This window comes from Amblyraja radiata, chromosome 8, assembly GCF_010909765.2.
Source record: "Amblyraja radiata isolate CabotCenter1 chromosome 8, sAmbRad1.1.pri, whole genome shotgun sequence".
Classification (NCBI taxonomy): domain Eukaryota; kingdom Metazoa; phylum Chordata; class Chondrichthyes; order Rajiformes; family Rajidae; genus Amblyraja; species Amblyraja radiata.
Window position 1 is genome coordinate 30,679,795 of NC_045963.1, and position 17,065 is coordinate 30,696,859.

General features: G+C 40.7%; 1 protein-coding gene and 2 long non-coding RNA genes across 10 annotated transcripts in view; 2 read left to right on the forward strand and 1 right to left on the reverse strand.

Moving 5' to 3' along the window:
- Positions 1–5,766, reverse strand: part of foxn2 (forkhead box N2) — a 59,816-nt gene extending 54,050 nt beyond the window's left edge. For both annotated transcript variants that reach the window (XM_033025491.1, XM_033025493.1), the window contains exon 1: positions 5,475–5,766. The gene's annotated coding sequence lies outside the window, so the exon portion shown is untranslated. The remainder of the gene's footprint in view (positions 1–5,474) is intronic.
- On the forward strand, positions 5,765–15,675 carry LOC116976016. 7 transcript variants are annotated; one of them, XR_004412840.1, is made up of 5 exons: positions 5,765–6,229; positions 7,083–7,286; positions 13,853–14,751; positions 14,886–15,110; positions 15,317–15,675. It is a non-coding gene; the product is annotated as an uncharacterized LOC116976016 (long non-coding RNA). The 7 variants fall into 7 exon arrangements; XR_004412841.1 differs by having other exon boundaries at positions 5,772–6,229; positions 13,853–13,947; positions 14,629–14,751; positions 14,886–15,675; XR_004412843.1 differs by having other exon boundaries at positions 5,772–6,229; positions 13,853–13,947; positions 14,632–14,751; positions 14,886–15,675.
- LOC116976017 lies at positions 10,221–13,846 on the forward strand. The gene is made up of 3 exons (XR_004412847.1): positions 10,221–11,110; positions 11,901–11,908; positions 12,168–13,846. It is a non-coding gene; the product is annotated as an uncharacterized LOC116976017 (long non-coding RNA).
- Positions 15,676–17,065: the final 1,390 nt, after the last annotated feature.

The following is a 17,065-nucleotide window of genomic DNA, read 5'->3' on the forward strand; positions in this document are numbered from 1 at the left end:
TTGAATACTAGTGACTATACAAATCTCCGGCAACAGGGTTTGAGAGTCAGCAGATTGTCCCATTTGAAACCGTCAAATCTCAGGAACAAGTGCTCATGTTTCAAGAAATAGCAGACAGTCTTTCACATGTTCAAATGTACTCATCTCAGAGTGTTGAATGGGCTTCGAAATGGCCTCTGTTGCCAAGGGGTCATTCCAAATGAAATATTTGCAAATATCTAATTGTTTAATGAGAAGATTTAGCTTGTCAATGATGCACTTTCAACTACAATAAACCAATGACCGTCTGGGGACACTGAAAAAACACAGAAAATGCTCCAAATATTCAGCTGGTCAAACAGCATTGGCAGGGAAAGAATCAAAGTCAACAATTAACTATAAAGTACAAACGTTGTTTCTCTCATAAGTTGTCTGATTTGTTGGGTATTTACATAGAAACATAGAAAATAGGTGCAGGAATAGGCCATTCGGCCCTTCGAGCCTGCACCGCCATTCAATATGATCATGGCTGATCATCCAACTCGGTACCCTGTACCTGCCTTCTCTCCATACCCCCTGACCCATTTAGCCACAAGCAAACACATCTAACTCCCTCTTAAATATAGCCAATGAACTGGCCTCAACTACCTTCTGTGGCAGAGAGTTCCAGAGATTCACCACTCTCTGTGTGAAAAATGTTTTTCTCATCTCGGTCCAAAAGGATTTCCCCTTTATCCTTAAACTGTGACCCCTTGTCCTGGACTTCCCCAACATCGGGAACAATCTTCCTGCATCTAGCCTGTTCAACCCCTTAAGAATTTTGCAAGTTTCTATAAGATCCCCCCTCAATCTTCTAAATTCTAGCGAGTACAAGCCAGTCTTTCTTCATATGAAAGTCCTGACATCCCAGGAATCAATCTGGTGAACCTTCTCTGCATTCCCTCTATGGCAATAATGTCCTTCCTCAGATTTGGAGACCAAAACTGTACGCAATACTCCAGGTGTGGTCTCGACAAGACCCTGTACAACTGCAGTAGAACCTCCCTGCTCCTATACTCAAATCCTTTTGCTATGAATGCTAACATACCATTCGCTTTCTTCACTGCCTGCTGCACCTGCATGCCTTTCAATGACTGGTGTACCATGACATCCAGGTCTCGTAGCATCTCCCCTTTTCCTAATCGGCCACCATTTAGATAATAGTCTACTTTCCTGTTTTTGCCACCAAAGTGGATAACCTCACATTATCCACATTATACTGCATCTGCCATGCATTTGCCCACTCACCCAGCCTATCCAAGTCACCCTGCAGCCTCCTAGTATCCTCCTCACAGCTAACACTGTCCCCCAGCTTCATGTCATCTGCAAACTTGGAGATGTTGCATTCAATTCCCTCGTCCAAATCATTAATATATATTGTAAATAGCTGGGGTCCCAGCACTGAGCCTTGCGGTACCCCACTAGTCACTGCCTGCCATTCTGAAAAGGACCCGTTTACTTCTACTCTTTGCACGTAAACAAAATTTACAGTCTTTGTTCATTTCCAGTGCTGCAGTTTTTCTTTTTTAATATAAAAGTTTTGGGGACTTTTATAATGCCCAGGCAACCAATTTTAGTCATCAGAAGAGGAATGTTATTAAAGGTTGAAAAAATCCTAATGGCACCTTCAAACATCGACTATGTGTGCACATAGCATTTTTTTCAATAATTTTCTAAATTTCTGAATTTTCTAAATACAGCATTTAATTGGTATTTGGGACAGCACATGGTGCATCTACTAGAGCTGCTGCCCCATAGCGCCAGAGACCCAGGTTCAACCCTGACCTCGGGGTTGTCTGTATGGACTTTGTACATTCTCCATGAAACTGCATAGTTTTCATCCGGGTGCTCCATTTTCTTCCCACGTTTCAAAAACGTGCAGGTTGGGAGATAATGATAAACAAAACAATCTGTAGATGCTAGATACAGTACCCTCCATAATATTTGGGACAAACAGCCATCATTTATTTATTTGCCTCTGTACTCCCCAACTTGTGAGATTTGTAATAAAAATAATCACATGTGGTTAAAGTGCACATTGTCAGATTTTATTAAAGGGTATTTTTATACATTTTAGTTTCATCCTGTAGAAATTACAGCTGTGTTTATACATAGTCCCCCCATTTCAGGGCACCATAATGTTTGGGACACATGGCTTCACAGGTGTTTGTAATTGTTCATGTGTGTTTAAATGCCTCCTTAATGCAGGTATAAGAGAGCTCTCAGCACTTAGTCTTTCCGTCACCTTTGGAAATTTTCATTGCTGTTTATCAACATGAGGACTAAAGTTGTGCCAATGAAAGTCAAATAAGCCATTATGAGACTGAGAAACAAGAATAAACCTGTTAAAGACATCAGGCTTACAAAAATCAACTGTTTGGAACATTATTAAGAAGAGAGTACTGGTGAGCTTACTAATCGCAAAGGGACCGGCAGGTAAAGGAAGACATCCGCAGCTGATGACAGAAGAATTCTCTCTGTAATTTTTTTTTAAATCCCCAAACACCTGTCCAACAGATCAGAAACAGTCTTCAGGAGTCAGGTGTGGATTTGTTAATGACCATTGGCCGCAGAAGATTTCATGATCAGAAATACAGAGGCTACACTACAAGATGCAAACCATTGGTTAGCCGCAAAAATAGGATTGCCACTTTACAGTTTGCCAAGGAGTACTTAAAAGATCAACCACAGTTCTTGAAAAAGGTCTTGTGGACATATGAGACAAAGATTAGCTTACATCAGAGTGATGGCAAGAGCAAAGAATGGAGTAGAGGAGGAACTACCCAAGATCCAAAGCAAACCACCTCATCTGTGAAACACAGTGGTGGGGGTGTTATGGCCTGGGCACGTATGGCTGCTGAAGGTACTGGCTCACTTATCTTCATTGATGATACAACTGCTGATGGTAGTAGCATAATGAATTCTGATGTGTAGAGACACATCCTATCTGCTCAAGTTCAAACATATGCCTCAAAACTCATTGGCCGGTGGTTCATTCTACAGCAAGACAATGATCTCAAACATCCTGCTAAAGCAACAAAGAAGCTTTTCAAAGCTAAAAATTGGTCAATTCTTGAGTGGCTGTCAATCACCCGATCTGAACCCAATAGAGCATGCTTTTTATATGCTGAAGAGAAAATTGAAGGGGACTAGCCCCCAAAACAAGCATAAGCTAAAGATGGCTGCAATACAGGCCTGGCAGAGCTTCACCAGAGGAGACACCCAGCAACTGGTGATGTCCATGAATCACAGACTTCAAGCAGTCATTGCATGCAAAGGAAATGCAACAAAATACTAAACATGACTACTTTCATTTACATGACATTGCTGTGTCGCAAATATTATGGTGCCCTGAAATTGGGGGACTATGTATAAACATTGCTGTAATTTCTACAGGGTGAAACCAAACTGTGCCCTTTATTAAAATCTGACAATATGCACTTTAACCACACGTGATTTTTTTCTATTACAAATCTCAAATTGTGGAGTACAGAGGCAAATCAATAAATGATGGGTCTTTATCCCAAACATTATGGAGGGCTCTGTATCTAAAATTAAAAACAAGCAATGTTGTGAATATTGTAACTTGATGAGAATGTGTAGAGAATGGGATGAGTGTAAATAGGTGGTTGATAGTCGAGTGGGCCACAGGGTTAGTTTTCATGCTGTGTCTGTGTCAAGGACAAGGATTTACAAAGTAAGTTCTGAAGGATACAAAATACGTTGTTCAAAATAATCTCCGCAAAGAAATCGCTCACAATGTGGTTGTTGACCTCTGCTCAATCCCCCTAGGCCTACGTGATCTCCCGGTTGCTAAACACTTTAACTCCCCCTCCCATTCCCACACTGACATTTCTGTCCTGGGCCTCCTCAACTGTCAGAGTGAGGCCCAACACAAATTGTAGGAACACATCTCATATTTTGTTTCGACAGCTTACAATCCAGCCATATGAATATTGACGTCTCTGACTTTTAGTACCATTTGTTTTCCCTCATTGTCCTTTCCCCCTCCCCTCCTATCCCCTTCCTCCTCTTCCCTCCTAGTTTCAGTCCAAAGATAGATACGAAAATACAAAAAGCTGGAGTAACTCAGCGGGACAGGCAGCACCTCTAAAGAGAAGGAATAGGTGATGTTTCGGGTCAAGACCCGAAATGTCACCCATTCCTTCTCTCCAAAGATGCTGCCTGTTCCGCTGAGTTACTCCAGCGTTTTGTGACTAAATATTACTGATTGTATGCCTCCTTGTCACCCTCTCCTCAGCTAACAATGAACCATTCTACATTTCCTTATCATCGTCTGCTTTGATCTGTCTTTTCCACTCCTTACCCTTCCACATCTATATGTCTCCCTCTCCCCTGACTCTCACTCTGAAGAAGGGTCTCGACCCAAAACGTCTCCCATTCCTTCTCTCCAGAGATGCTGCCTGTCCCGCTGAGTTACTCCATCTGTAGCCGGCATCTGTAGTTCCTTCCTACACAATGTGGCTGTTTGACCAATATGTTTGTGACTGGGTATCATTGATTTTGGATGGGGAGACATGCGGAAATGGCGAAGATCCACTCGAGTATTTTTAGGGGAGAAAGGGAAGGCCATATCATAGACACCGGGCGGTGGCGCTTCCTGTCTCCTCAATCCGACCACGTGGACCTGTCAGTTTCTAGCGCTCTCGACAAGCTGCAACATCTCATTCAGGAAACTGACACGACCGACAACTCAGTTGTTGGCTTCTCATTCTCGACCAGGCCTACAATTCTGGGCCCCATTACACAAACTCTTTAAAACATGGTGAACTCTATTTTTTTTTGTTTCCAATCCTTACAAAACAGTTAGGCCACCAATTTGAATCTTAACACAACAAGTACGACATCCTGAAGTAGAAATAAATAGAAAACGATCGAAATTGAACGGTGAACCCTGAGCAATTCCAAAGCTTCAAAAACCAACGAAATGTTGCAGGATTTCAACTGCTCTTATAAGAAACCGTATTATAGTTTTTATCGTTTTAATTGTGATTACAAATGCCTTGCTACAATGGAAATAACTTTACACGGAGCGCATTACCCCAAATCAAAAAAAAAAGCGAATACATAGTCTGGAACTGAAATAAGTTTTTTTTAAAAAACAGCCCACCGCGTAGTTTTTAATGATAATTGACACAAAACTAAGAAAGATTTGTTTTCGATGCGATGCAAAGCCAAGTGCGAGCTCAGCCCCGGCGACGTGAAACGTGGTGCGAACGCTCGCGCCCCGGGGTCGCAAAACTTACGTTCCATGATTCCCGGGGAACGTTCTGCTGCGAACGAAAGAAAAGAGAAACCATTCGAAGCACGAGGGGAGCCCGGCGATTGCCGCGGATCCTATTATATAGTCAGAGGCACACTGCTCCTCCGGCCGCTCATTAGGGACACTTTCGCCACTTCCACACACACACATATTTATATATATATGTACTCACGATCTTCCGGTACTGCAGCCCGAGGGGGCTGCTACTTCTATTTCGAGTAATTTATTTACGTGTTTTGCTTCCCGGGTGCCGCGCTAACAGCTGCCCCTCGTCCGAACCAAAAAAGCGAGAGAAACTCCAAAGAACGCCACGAAATCCCCTGCTGTTGCCATGGTAACGTGCCGCCGCCTGGAACCCCTCCCCTGACAGCGGCAGATGGCCCCGCACCCGTCGCTTTGTGTGCGCCTGTCTCCCAATAAGGCAGTTCCTCCTGCTCCGCGACAGGACGGAGGGTGTGTAGGCGTCAGTGGGTTGTTTTTGGAACCAGGGCGCAGCAATAAAGTTGCTAAAAATCAATTATTTAAAAAAATAATTTCGTCTTGCGTCTTTAAAAAAAAGAGGGGCTGATGGAAACAGGGCAGTGCAATCCGCGCATATGCATTTGGCAGGAGAGGCCAACCAATGATATCGTAGTCTCGGGGTTCCTCCGCGTCATTTTGGCGGTAAAGCCTCAGGTTTTGTATGGAAATTATGATCATGATGACAACGAGTCGCTGATTCAGAGTGCAATACGCTTAAGGGCATTTAAAGAGTTTGGGATGGGCTGACATTTTCAATTTTCAATGTATCGCAGGTAATGTAGGATTCCCGTCGATTAATTCACTTCATTTACACAAAAAAAAAGTATTAAAATGTGATTTGATGCATCTCAACAATGAAGGCACACGCACGAGAAAGGCTGCAGATCCTCCTGTCGATGTGGCCATGTAAGTACGTCTTTCTGGAGAGAGCAAGTTCCATGCAGTCAACAATCCGCCGAGTATTTTTTGCGGGAAAAAATCAGCAATTGTTCACATGCCAATGATTAATATTTAAAAGTGCGAAAAAAACAGAGTTTATGAACCTGTCGAATGACAAAAAGTAATAATGCGCGTAGTGTGTGTATTCGTAATTGCATGGTTTACATTTGAATTGTGAAGTGGTGCAAAATGAACCTTTCCCTCAGTTTTCCTTTACGTTGGTATAAAATCATACGGCGCAAAAGTAGAGACTTGACTAACACCAACACTTTCTGGGCTTATTGCAGATTTTAAGTAATTGCAGATTTTTTTAATATTGGAGGGAAGAAGGAAGTCTTGTCTTTCATACAGCAACTTTTAGGATTTCTGGATGTTGGGCACAACAGAGTTTTTTTATAGTAATCTAAACACTTGTCATCCAGGAAAGTTGGCAATTAATTTCTTCACAATGCCAACAAAATGACAATGACTAAATAATGCATTTGTTTTGCTTGGTAACGTTTAAATAATGACTTAATCTATAACCATTTAAGGGAACAGATTGGGCCTCGATTTCCCCTCGTCCTGTTGTGTCTGGTGATTGGAAGGAAAATAGGCTTGGGTTTACAACAGGTGGTAGAAATGCTACCATCTGCTTTATACCCCCATGATATGAATTACACCCTGTGTTAAATTTATATTTTAGTGTTAAAAGGACCATGATTGTGGGCTTTCGAACGGTATTAAAATACTCAAGTTTCAAGATGAATGGCAATTTATAAATGTAAACTCCCTTTAATCTCCTTTATTATTTAATGGATATTTCATCTTTTCTTGAAAGGAACAGATCGTGCTGATGCATCGACAGACCACTCATCCAGGTATCATTTTTCATACCTGAATCCCAGGAGATAATTGCAGAGGAAAAAAATTGCAGTCACCCAGAAAGGAGAAGAGTATGTCAAATTGGAATGCTCTTTTAGAATGCACAGATGATGGGATGAATAACTCGCTACTCTGCTCTCATTTAATGGCAACATTGCAGGTGAGCCTGAACCCGTCTTACTGCAGACATATGCATTCACAACATGACCAGGAACTGATATTCCCCTTACCAACTCACCAACCTTTTGTCATACTAAAGGGTATTTCAAGCGGGAAAACATTGTAACTATTCTCGACTCAGCCTCATCCTGTATAAAATTTAAGATTAAGATAAAATAAAATGTAAATTGTATTAATTTGTTCAGTCAATAAATTTGTTTTAAAGAATTACACTGAATGATATGCGCATTCTGTGGGCCTGTTATTTCCGATTACAATCGCAACCCGGTGAGCTGCGTATTGAGAGAAATGTTGTGTGTTACAAGGAGTGGAAGAGTCCTGTAGCTTTAATTGCCTATAAATCTGATGCATTCCCATCCCACTGACAGCCTGATACAATGAGCATTGTTAATCAGAAAGAGAAGAGCCTAATTTTACAGTCTGCGCTTTCGGGTTGAAGTGAGATACCAGTACTAGTACATATAGCCTAGTTCATTTAAGAGCGAATACGCTAATAAAATACTCCATTAATGAAACCTGTTTCTCTTGAGGGTTTTTTTGTTTGTATAGTTAATTTTGCCTCTGTTTAGTGATTTTAAGAGACTTGTTGAATTCCATAGTTAAGTAGCAGCAAATTAAACCTTCTAAGAAAGATGTGATTACAGTGGAGAAGTGTGCAAAGGAGATTCATGAGAATGTTACAGGGCAAAAAATAATTACCAATGAAGATTTAAAAAGTACATAAGCTTGGACCATTTGAATTGGAACAACTGTGGTATGCAAAGAAAATCATGGGAGGCCTAAATAAGTAAAGCAGACGGAACTATAATCTCTGGTAGATAGATGGAACTTGTTGCCAGAAAGGGTGATACAAATAGATACTTTCATTATCCTAAAAAAGTACTTGCATGTTACTTGAACCATGTCATGTAGTGCTACAGACCAATTTCAAGTAAGTGGAATTGGGCTAAGTAACTCTTTATTTTGACTAGTGTGTTTGTAATGGGTTGAAAGGCTTCCTGTGTCAGTAATTCTCTTCCATTATAAGTTTTCTGTGAGGAGAAATAATAGTTTAATGAGGTACATTCAGTGTCTATAGATAACAGTCTCCATTGTTGCCAGAGGTGTGATATTGTGTTCTATGCTGAGTTCTGGAGTATGGTTTGCAATGTTCTTTAGGTCGTTGAAACGTTTCAGCAATATGTAAAATTTATACGTTTCTTTTGACTTTAAATATGGAGACATATCAAAGTTAAGATCCATATGAACTGGGATCTCTGGACTATTAATTAATCTAAATAACCAGTCCATAATCTTTCAATGAAGCCCAAACATGTTGGCATTTTTCTCCATCGGCTTCATTGAAAAGTTACAAAAATCTGCACCAATATTTAAAAACTCCTCTCAATCTCTGTGGTACTACAGACAACAATATGGGCTGAGTTAATACTCATTCCCGATCTATCCCCCTCCTGACCCAGAAATGTCACCTCTCTGTGTTCTCCAGTGATGCTGTCTGACCCACCGAGTTACTCCAGCACATTGTGTCCTTTTTTGGGCTGAGTTAATGCTCTGTTTAAAACAACAACATCAGCACACAGGCCAAGTATTTGGGAGTGGTACAGCTGCCGTCACCACTGACCAGATTCTGTGCTCCATGACACTGTGACTATAACTTAGATCTTTTCGTGTTTCAATCGCTTAGTACTTGGAGTCATGACAACTCCTGCCACTGCCTTCCTATCCTCTGTTTATGTAATAATGCTACTTCCCCATTTCATTTTATATTCTTTCTTTTCATTTACAGTTTCTTTCAAAATACCCTCACCTTACAATAATGAGAAGGCATTTTCACATCTTACTTAATCTATTCAGTGTAGTCCTATCGAGCCCTATTGCAAGTAATAGTATGTTATTCATAGGTGTTTGTATTTTTCTTTCTCTTTTTGAAATAGTTTGCCACTAATTATAATTTTGTCCAGAAATCAAAAATGTTTCATGAACTGTGAAGGACCTTGAGATATTCTAACATGAACATGAAAGGAACCACATAAATGTTCTGGTGATTCCTTCTGAAGGGTCAGTAGGGCGGTAAGCCTTGGACTAATTCGATCAACCGCAAACCTGTCTAATCTATTCCATTCTGGACTCGCAGATTAGAACACCATTTTGATGCTTGCCTTTATAAACAAGCCATTGCGTATAAGAGTTGAGATGTCAGGTTTCATTTGTACAAAATGTTGGTCAGGCCACACGGGGAGTATTGTGTGCAGTTTTGGTAGGCAAGGAGGTCAGGGAATCGTTAAGGAAGTGATAAGGAATGTGTATCCGACAGCGGAATTTTGTTGGAACTGGCAAAAATTGCAAAGGGTGATCCGCTGAATGTGGCGGCTTGTGGGGTGGAAGGAAAGGACCAGGGTTCATGTTTTGTGCAGAAGGAGAGGGGTAAGAGGAGAGTTGAGGAAATAGATGAGTTGCAGTCACGTGCTCTATCCACCATGAAGGAGAGTATGGCTCAGGAAGAATCTAATCAAGTTCTCAAACTTCCAGTAACCCTTACTTTCTGTCTGTATCAGAATTGGACATTTCTGCTGGTCATCATTTTGTCTCAATGTTTTCTTTTCTTTGTATATTGCAGCTTTCTAGGTCGGTCCCACAATCTGACCTTGAGCAACACATTATACAGAGGGGAGGCTGGCTGGACTATGGTGCCTTCCTCACCTTGGTGCCACTGTGTTATGTTGTGTCGTGGACTTTCAGTGTTTGTGCTTTTTTTTAAATTCTATTTTATTTTTAATATGTTTTATTATTTATTATTATTTATTTATTTTTATTTTTATGATACTGCCTGTAAGGGAAATTCATTTCGTTGTCTCTAACTGAGACAATGACAATAAATTTGAATACAATACAATACAATACAATACAATACAGACATTGAAGCTTAATATGATTTCAACTGCTACACAACACTGAGTCATCTGGAATGTTACTTAACGTCTGGTCTCATCTCCAGAGATATTCTGTTCCCCACCTCAAAATCTCTGCTATCTAAAACTGACTTGTATTCTCTCTTTCCCTGTTCTGTGGAAAGAATGGATCCTAACCTGTAGAGTGTTTCATACTTTCATTTACTTTTACCACTATCAGGGTCAATGTGTGAGATTGGCCGGATGCAAAATAAATATACACTTATTCCGTCACTTAACTGAAAACTCTCAAAAACGTTTTTTAAATATCCTTCTGCTTAATGTTGTTATGGTACTGTGGAATGTGCATTTTCTAAATTGATTTTTGTCCTGCCTTTTTTTTCTGACAGTAGAAAGTTTCTTCCATTAAGCTTAACCAGTAATGAGAGGTAAAACCCAGTGTGCTTGCCCATTCCCCAAGAAATGCTAAACCGCATGTTTAACAGTTTACAAGATGGTATGGATACAACTTTAAAGCAAGTGGGAACATGCACTTAGATGCACGCTTATTTTTAACCCTATCCTTCCAACCATCGAAGGCTTTCCAATTTAGTTTGTTTTTATTGATGAGAGCACTTTAATTGAACAATCTGCCTGCAATAAGTTTTTTTTTACATTTTGGATTCGCACTTGATTTATTTTGCCCTCTATTTGTGTAGAATAATAGGTAGGCATGAAGCTGACACCCTTCTGCTGAAAGTCCAGTTAGTACTTTGCCCATTTCCTAATAAATACACGTTTGGAAGTTTTAATGTTAATTACCAAAATGAAGGGAGACATAAAATGCTGGAGTAACTCAGACAGTGTGACCTGCAATTTTCAATTTCAGCATCTTATTTTAAAGACTATGTGACAAGTGGGAACAGGAAAGTAGACTATTATCTGAATGGTCTCCTAATCTGAGGAAAGACATTCTTGCCATAGAGGGAGTACAGAGAAGGTTCACCAGACTGATTACTGGGATGTCAGGACTTTCATATGAAGAAAGACTGGATAGACTCGGCTTGTACTCGCTAGAATTTAGAAGATTGAGGGGGAACTTATAGAAACTTGCAAAATTCTTAAGGGGTTGGACAGGCTAGATGCAGGAAGATTATTCCCGATGTTGGGGAAGTCTAGAACCAGGGGTCACAGTTTAAGGGTAAGGGGGGAAGTCTTTTAGGACCGAGATGAGAAAAACATTTTTTACACAGAGAGTGGTGAATCTGTGGAATTCTTTGTCACAGAAGGTAGTTGAGGCCAGTTCATTGGCTATATTTAAGAGGGTTAGATGTGGCCCTTGTGGCTAAAGAGATCAGGGGGTATGGAGAGAAGGCAGGTACAGGATACTGAGTTGGATGATCAGCCATGATCATATTGAATGGTGGTGCAGGCTCGAAGGGCCGAATGGCCTACTCCTGCACCTATTTTCTATGTTTCTATGTGATACCAGTAACAGCAGCATTGTGAGCTTTAATGATCTAAGCACTGCAAATCCCAGTGGAAATGGTTCTCTCTCGTTAGAGTTGCTGCCTTACAGCGCCAGAGACCCGGGTTCAATCTTAACTACGGGTGGTGTCTGTACAGAGTTTGTACGTTGTTCTCCCTATGACCATGTGGGTTTTCTCCGGATGCAGCAGTTTCCTCCCACACTCCAAGACATACAGGTTTATAGGTTAATCGACTTTGGTAAAATTATAAATTGACCATAGAATGTAGGATAGTGCTAGTGTACGGGGTGATTGCTGGTCGGCACAGACATGGTGAGTCGAAGAGGTGTTTCGGCACTATATCTCCATGGTAAAGTCTAAAGGAAGTGGAGGCTTTTGAGAGGATGGAAAGAGGCTCACACAGCAAGTTGCCTGGTTTGGAGATGTGCAAGACAAGTTTTTAACACTGAGATTGGGGGGGTTCCTGGAACATGCTACGAGGAGAGGTTGTAGAACCAGATATGATAGTGACTTTTAAGAGGCATTTAGACAGGAACATGAGCTGGTAGGGAGTAGATTTATACAGACTACATGCAGGCTGATGGGGCGATGTTGATTGGCATCACGGTTGGCACATTGATGGGCTGAAGCGCCTGTTCCTGCGCTGTACTGTTCTGTATTCTAAAATGGGTAATAATACTCAAAGGCATTTGTGTGGCTTCACTGGAATGAGTGCACAAGCATCTTCAGGTCCTCTGTGTCATTTTAACACCAACTACATATTGTAGCTTTAATCTGACACATTTGTAGTTGAACAGGAGTATAATGATTGTTTTCATCGCAATCATTTTCTTGTCTATTACACAGAGGTGCTCTGTTTCCTTTTCATGGCAGAATCATCTAAAACCTTTGAGATAAATGTGCACATGCAAAATGTCCATCAAACATGAAACTCAACAATAACAAGTTGCCTGGAAGCTAGTGAAAACACATTATCTTCTAATATATATTTTTTGATAAAACCTCCTCACAGCAGACAGTGTTGTACATAAAGAGTGTAAACTCTGTCATCAAGTGACATATAGCTAATGTATTCATTTTCTTTCATGTGTACCAGCAACAAAAATACAAACACTAAAGGGCAAGATATTGCCCTTAACAAGAGCAAAAAAACTAACCGTGCAAGATATTGTGTTATTGCTGGCAGTAGGCTTTAATCATGTCGCAACTTGGAAAATCTCCTCATGGCAAAGTGATGAATAGCTTTAGGTATTGTTCACAATAGTTACAGGTAATTAATGTTATCAGTAAGAATGATAAATTGGTAGTATGTAAAATGTATACTTTGACTGTATTGGTTGTGATCTTCATCCCATGTGTAATTAAGTCACACAAAGCGGGAAACCTGGGAATCCAACTGTTCATTTAATTTAGTTGAGGTTCAATCAGTACAAAATTAATGGCCAAAATCAACTTTTTGGTTAGGATTGAAGGAAGTTATAGAACCTTTGCAACACAGGAGTCGATTTAGTCCATCAAAGGCATAGCTGCTGCAAATAGAGTAATATCATACCCTGCCAATTCCCAAGTCAATCTGTAAATCATTCTCTCTGGTGTCCACTTCCTTTGGGAAGGCATGTTTAGTTTTTTTTAATCCACCACCTTTGCAGGCTCGAGTTCCCCATCAAAGCATTCTCAGCATTGTTTTTAATTAATCGTCACCTCAGCGCAGATGTGGAAGAACTATCTCCATTGAACCTTACACAGTGTACGTAACTATAAACCATTGCAGTGCTATTGTTTCACTACCCATTGGAAGTATTGCCCAGTTGATATACAAGCTGCAATTATATGGCCTGAATCTTTCAAGGCTGTAGATGGTTGGTGACATAATGACGTGGTGAGGTGGGGATTGCAGTTGTTCATGGGGCATTGTAACATTCATCAACCCACATTTTTCTTATTACGAGCTCTAAATCTTGACTTGAATAGTGTACAGTATTTGCTTACAGAAGCAAAATGATACTGAGACAGAATGATATGTTGGGGATCTATGAACTTGTCCTACAAATAGCCCGGATGAACAGACGTAAATTTAAACCAATCCCTCTCTGTAATTTCTGAGGAAAATAATTGATTCCGGAATAGAGACTTTTCACAGTCTCAACGTATTGTGTTTTGAAATGTAGGACCATATGCAAGTGACATAAACATTAGTGCTATGGTGGATAGAGAAAAAGGTTGTCTCAGGTTACAACAGAATATGGATCAATTGGAAAATTGGGTAAGTTAGTGGAATTTAACTCGTTCAAGGTGATGTATTTTGGAAAATTAAACCGGAACAGGACATACACAGTGAAAAGCAGAGCCTTGGGGAGTGTTATTAAACTGAGGGACCTTGAGGTGCATGTACATAGTTCCTGAAAATGGCAACCTAATAGACAGGGTGGTGACAATGGTATATGCCATAATTATATGAAACATTTAAGTATAAGAATTGGACATTCATGTTATAGTTGTACAAAATGTTGGTTATGCTGCACCTGGAACATTTTATGAAGTTCTGATTGCCAAACTAAAGGAAGGATGTGATTAAGCTAAAGAGGGTGCAGAATACATACACAAGGATGTCACCTGGATCGTAAGACTTGTTTGGAGAGATTGGGGAATGGAGGAGGTTTAAAGGGGATCTGAGAATGTTTCACATAGAGTAGTCTGAATGAGCTGCCATAAGAGGAGATGGAGACAGGAACAGTACCAACATGTAAGAGGCATCTGGACGGGTACCTGAATGAGAAATGAGTGGGTGATGAAATTAATGCAGGCAAGTGTGATTGGTATAGATAGTCATGCTGGCTGGCCTGTCTCTGTGCTGTGTGAATACTTTGACTCTGTTTGCAGTACAATAGTCTGAATCTCAGCTATGCTTGAATGTGCAAAAGACTAATTGTCTGTTTGCTGTTAGCAGCCTTGTGATAGCCAATATCAGATCATCATTGGAGCATGAACACCCATCTTGGGCAGACGGCACATACGGCAGAGGCCAGTGACTCTCAAGGAAGTAGAAAAGAAAATAATCCTAAAAGAGGTGAGGGAATCAATTGAGGTTTTGGAAGTACAGGACTGAACTTGTGTTCCAATCACTCAGTGGCCACGAGTATCAATTGCTACCTTGTTACGTTCAATAATGGGATGACTTTGTTTTCTTCTCTGCATATACAGACTCTGGATGCGAGTTGGAAAATTTGACCAGATGACCATTTTTTGCATAACAAATGAAAAATAAATAAATAAAAACAGAAAACTACACATGCTGTAAATCTCCTGATTCAGGATCTGGACTCTCAACAGCAACTGTCCCTTTGCCCCCACGGATGCTGCTTGACCTGCTGAGTTCTCCCAGCAGCTGCGGTCTCTTGTGCCTATCAATTTCAGTGTGACCTTGCTGTGAGTATTACAGATTTATGTACATTCGTGTTTCTACTATACCACGTTTAGAGTAAATGCAAAATGAAATTCATCCAGTGCCATTTCTCCATGCATTTTATGGAACATTACAACCAATCTTGATCTGCCTCTTTCTAGGTTGGGGGTTGGATGAGTGACTGGTTGTTATTTAATTTTATCTGCTTGGCTCTTATTTTATTTCCAAGGGTCAATGACAGGGAATGTTGCCGACTGGACTACTCCGGACTGCAGGAATACATGCTGAGGGACGCACTGAAGCTTGGTGCAGTCAACACCAAGGCTCTGCGGGGGACGGCCACTGTTCAGGGTCCTTTTGCAGCTGGACATTGGGGGGCAGGGTGTTATGAGACACCCCTCAAATGAAAGAAAGAATGTCACCCCAGGGGGCCACAGGAGTGGAAAGGGTGCCGGGTGAAATATTTGTGAACACTACAATACGACGCAAATGAATGTATTAATAATCTCTGAGAATGTCGGAAGAATTTTTGCACAGTTCTTGTTTTGTAGGTATTTTTTATTCCGAATAAAGTTTTATTTTAATTTATGTTTGTTAATCTCCATGGTCAACGGGCATTGATATCAATTATCTCAAGGACTGGATGAGTCTCCCATTGCTCTCCTTTCTAAATTCCTCTCATTTTAAACAATTCCAGTTGTACTGGAAACAACACCTACCTTAATCCATTGATTCATGATTACTGCAAACCTGAACAGCCTCATGGAGTAGAGGGTATTGCAGGTTACAGCTCCATATATAGAAGAAAAACACAAGGAGAATGAAACCTCAAATGTTTCACAATGACATTGGGCTGTGTTTGCATTGGGCTGTTGAAGGAATATTCAAATACTTTTCCCTCTTCAGACCAAGGCACTAAGTCCTTTAAATGTGAATGAGTTAGAGAGTTTAATAGACTGTCTGTGAGAGCAGGAAACAAAGGAATAAAGAGAAAGAGGACAAATATCTAGTCAAATGATTTAGTAGATCACAGCTGGAGTGCAAACAAAAGAAACCAGCAGGAGTGGCACAGGAAACAATGAAGTGAATGAAATTTTACATTCCAGACCAAACTAATGATCTGGTTCTTACTAACTGAAAATCTATGCTCTGTGGAAATTAGAGGGATGGAAATCAAAGCAAGAGACTTCACAGTTTATTTTGATTCTGGTGCATCCAATCTCATTCCTTTTTACAGTTCCTTCAGCCCACAGTGATGCCAAGACCAACTCTAATCTGACTGCACATGATCCATATCCCTGCATATCCACATGCCTATCTAAAAGCCTCTTAAATGCCACAATCGCATCGGCCTCCTCCACCACCATCCCCCCCAGCAGCAGTGCCCACTGTGTAAAAAAAAAACTTGCCCCACCTGTCTCCTTCAAACTTTGCCCCTCTCACCGTAAAACTTTGCCCTATTATAACATTTGATATTTCCATCCTGGGAAAAAGTTTCTATCTATGCCTTTCATAATTTAACATACTTCTATTCGGTCTCCCCACAACCTCCACCATTCTAGAGAAAACAATCCAAATCTGTCCAATCTCTCCCTGTAGCTAAAACCACCTAATCCAGGCATAAATCTGGTAAACTTCTTCTGCACCCTTTCCAAAGGCACCACAGACTGTAGTCTGTTTGCTACCCAGTCCACCTTCAATTCACAAGTGGACATCAACTCATACATCTCAACAGTTATGGACTATATAAAATTCTGCACCGATAATGTCACTACCCACAAAGAGATAAAGACCTTCCCTAACCAGAAGCCGTGGATGAGCAGGGATGTCAGACTCCTACTGAAGGCTCGCGATGCCGCTTTCAGATCTGGCGACGCTGAGGGATACAGCTCATCCAGGGCCAATCTGAAAATGGGAATTAGGAATGCCAAACTCAATCACAAACGGCGGATTGAGGAGCACTTCCAAAACAACTCTG